This window comes from Elaeis guineensis, chromosome 6, assembly GCF_000442705.2.
Source record: "Elaeis guineensis isolate ETL-2024a chromosome 6, EG11, whole genome shotgun sequence".
Classification (NCBI taxonomy): domain Eukaryota; kingdom Viridiplantae; phylum Streptophyta; class Magnoliopsida; order Arecales; family Arecaceae; genus Elaeis; species Elaeis guineensis.
The window spans coordinates 21,673,274-21,677,303 of record NC_025998.2 but is presented as its reverse complement, the minus strand read 5'-3'; positions in this window follow the sequence as shown (position 1 = coordinate 21,677,303).

The window sequence follows — 4,030 nt, the reverse complement described above, 5'->3', positions numbered from 1 at the left end:
TTTCTGGGATCACTAACCAAAACTTTATACCGATTATTTTTTGGATTCACAATCAATCTAGTTGGTTTTACAGACTCACCAACCAAATCTATAATATCTAATTCTAGGCTTGGACGGGCCTTTACCTTAAGTTTCTTTCTCCCAAAAAACTCTTAAAAAAATAAAAATACAAAAAGATAAAATTTTAATACAAATAAAAATAGAAAAATAAACTCTTTAAGCTCGGAGAAGTTGTTGATTGTTTGCTTAATTAAGGCTTAAACTTCTCTTATTTGAAGCTTGAGAGGAGATAAAAGAAGTTGGAAAAGATTTCTGTTAAAAGCACACTCAAAATTCTGTACTTAATTTTTCTCTTTTCTTTCTCTCAAGGATATTTAATGGTCCTCACATAAACTGATGTGTTCTTTTTTTTAATCCTCTTCTCTTGGCTCTTCATTAAGTTTGAAAGCTTTTAAATCATTTTTATAAGTTAAACTAGCTATTTTTAGCTATTAGAAAATAAAAACTAACCATTAGACATAATTCTATATATTTTTGAAATTCTGCAGAACTAGTTGTTAGACTTCGAGTCGACTCAGATAAAGATTCGAGTCGACTCGAACTATCTACAAGTCTACTCGAGTATTTTTTTCAAAAATTTGACTTTTTGTTTTTTTCTGAAAATTTCAGCTCAGATATTCAAGTCGACTCGAAGGTTCGCTCGAATTTTTGTGAGTCTGCTTGAATTTTTGTGAGTTCACTCGAATTTTTGTGAGTCCACTCGAATTTTTGTGAGTCTACTCCAATTTTTTATTTTTTTTTTCTTTGAGCTAACTCGGATGACACTCGAGTCGACTCGAGTGCATGCCGGCTGAAATTTTGACATGCAAAAATTCTCTTTTTTTTTATTTTTCATCTTGAGTTAATTCGAATAAAATTTAAGTCGACTCGGATGATAGCCAATTGAAAAATACTAAATAAATTTCTGTATGAGTGGCCTTTTGACTTCAACTTTTGAGAGCTTCTTTCATCTTGATTTTTATGGCCTTTTTCATCATGAAGGCTTCCAAAAACTTCTTGTTTGAGGTTTATTTGAGCAATTAGAATTATTCTTTTGAGAAGATTTTTTCTACAAATAATTTTTTCATTTTAAGCACCTAAAAAATCCTATATTTACTCATGAAAATATGATTAGTACCATAATCATTCAATATTTTGTAATTATCACAATTAATTATAAGATCAATAAACATACAAATGAGATCGGCTCCAAACTGTAGTCTTGTAGGTGACTTCAGATGGTCATTCAAGCTTATAGGTGAGAACGGTCCCAAGTGATTGATGAGTGAGAGAAGTAGCAAAGCCTGCTGGAAATCCATGGCTTTAGGGGAGAAGATGCTATTCATCTTGATGGGTGAGAGAAGGCTCTATTGCCGCTGGGATTGATTGAAGGGAGGCATGGAATAAAATAATTTTTGAAAAAATCCTTTAAAAAAGTATTGCTCCCCAGGTCCAAGGCGAAGCAGTCATCATCAATGGTGTAGATGTATTTTTTCTTGGAGATAATATAGCTGAAGCAGTGGCAAGCTGAGTCCTTAAAGGAGATGCACAAAGCCTTGGGACCCAAGATCCGATTGACATCATTCCAGTTGTAGAGCTCATAGTCGAACCCCTTTGGCACCTTAATCGTCTTCGAGGGATCCCCATCCTGAACGATGATCAAGTGGTAGGGGATGGAAAAAGGGCCTCCACATCTCCAAGAAATTCAGATTTCAAATTGTCTGGATCACGATGTCGAGCTCATCCTTCAGCAAAGGCATGCTCAAGATCAAACCGTAACCCTTCATCATTGTCGTCTCTCTCCAAGATCAAGAGAATGGCGAATGGGAGAGAAAGAGATAAAGGAGTCCCTTTTTTTTTTTTAAGGTGATGCTCCTCGAGGTACTCCAACCGATCCTCTTTGAGGATCAAGATCGACAGAGTAGAACCCCACTCCGAATTGGCTAATCATGCTTACATCAGCCCTGCAAGCATCTCTATAAATTTTTTGGTCTCGGGTCCAGCAATAGTACCAAGATTGTTGAATAGATCAGACTTAGTCATGCCAATACAGCTGTTAATAATGGAGAGGTTGATAGAGGCTCTGTTCGGGATGATGTGGAGTTAATATGCCTCAATAAATTTGTGGCGATCTTATTTAGATTGTGATCTTCTTCCATGTTTGAAGCTATATTTAGATGCTGTGATATCCTTCCTCATTTGGATCCTGTTCCAGAATGCAAATTTTGAAATATAAACGAGGAAATAGAAATGATTCAAAAATTGAGAGATTTTTGAATCTCGTTCCTTATTTGGATAGCAAGCCCCTCAATTTCGAGTTCAATTAGAATAGTCTGGAGAGCATTGATTGATTCGAAGGAGATTAGATCTGATCAATGCGATCAATTTGGAGATAGCTGGTCTGGATCTTATCGACATTCGACAGATTTGATTATCAGGATCTCGATGGCTTTGGGATGATGCGATGAAATTTCTTTGACTAGATGTTTACTCCTTGCCGTAAATGAGTCTGGACCCCCCTTCTTCTACTGCCAAACTGTTGCGGCAGAAATCTATCTTGAGGTTAGATTGACTGAAGCTCGATTGCGCTTATAGGACTACGACAGTTGGATGGTGGTGACAAGACTCGTAAAAAAAGTCTCCGATTGGAGTTGGCTCCGATGGGGATCCTCCGATACTTAAGTCAGATTTCTGGCACAGATGAGAAGGAGTGAGCATATAGAAAGAAAAAAGATTTCATATCTTAGGGATTTCTGTGGGCTTTATTTATAGGCAGAGACTGAAGAACCATAGAAAGAAGAAGAATTAGGCGGTTAGCCTTACTTTATCTGATAAGATTCGACCATTATCCTTTTCTTATCTAGATAGATTTGTTTGTTATTTATTCTTTATTCGCTCATCATCATTTATTCCTGATGGTCACGAAATTTGATGACCTTCGTGGGGGTAGAAAGTCAACCTTTTCTGTTTTGCTGAATAAGATTAGCTTAAGTGCTTTATTGGGTCGGGATTGGAGAGATGGTCGAACGTCTACCAGGCTTAGATCGGAAGCTATTCGAAGTAAGCGTATTAGGAGAAGCTGGTTGAATCCGAGGTACCTTCATATTTTCATATATCTTATATCTTCAGCCAGTACAAAATTATCTCCAATAATTACTATATATAATGTTAAGATCTTTAAATCTAGTCATGCGATACTAATCTCGTGAAACCTTTCTTCTGGAGTGTTTGATGCTTTACCAAAATCATATTCTCTTAAATCTTTGTTCCATTGTTCCATTGCATATATATCTAATCGCTCTTATAAATACACTCTACTTGGAACTATTGTTGCCATAGAGTGAGTGAGTGAGTGAGTGAGTGAGAGAGAGAGAGAGAGAGAGAGAGAGAGTCACATTAATAAAAAATGTTGCTTGTGTTGGTAAAATAGTCCTGCAGAGAGATCAAAACCATCCTCCGTTGCCTTACATACATGTTACTCTTCGTATCATGCATGTTCATGGTCACCATTTACGGCACATTCACCAATGTATGGATTATCCTTGCCATTATAGAGCACATAAGAAAAATCATATCATGAAGAGGGACATTACTTATACGCATCACATGACATCATTTTCATATATATTTTTTAATTTTCCTATCATACCAAGAATAATGGTTCGAATGTCATCTTACTATTATTTTTAAATCTAAGTATATGAGTGAGGCATGCTGCATGCCTGGGGGCTTGATTGTTGTTGTATGGTGCATGAGTGTGGTGAGCGGAAACTAATAATGCTGAAAGTATACATTGTAACAAGACCGCGGTCTTAATAAAGTGCTGCTTATATCCTCACCTCCCTAGGTTTATAGTCATTTTGCTAAGAATAGCGCACCTATTATTATATTTATTTAAGTCGGTGATCCTGTTTTCATCGGAATCAGAGGCGCGCGCGAATCAGTAAAAAACGAAATAGAGTGGGGAGTTCCGGGATGAACACGGCTCGTC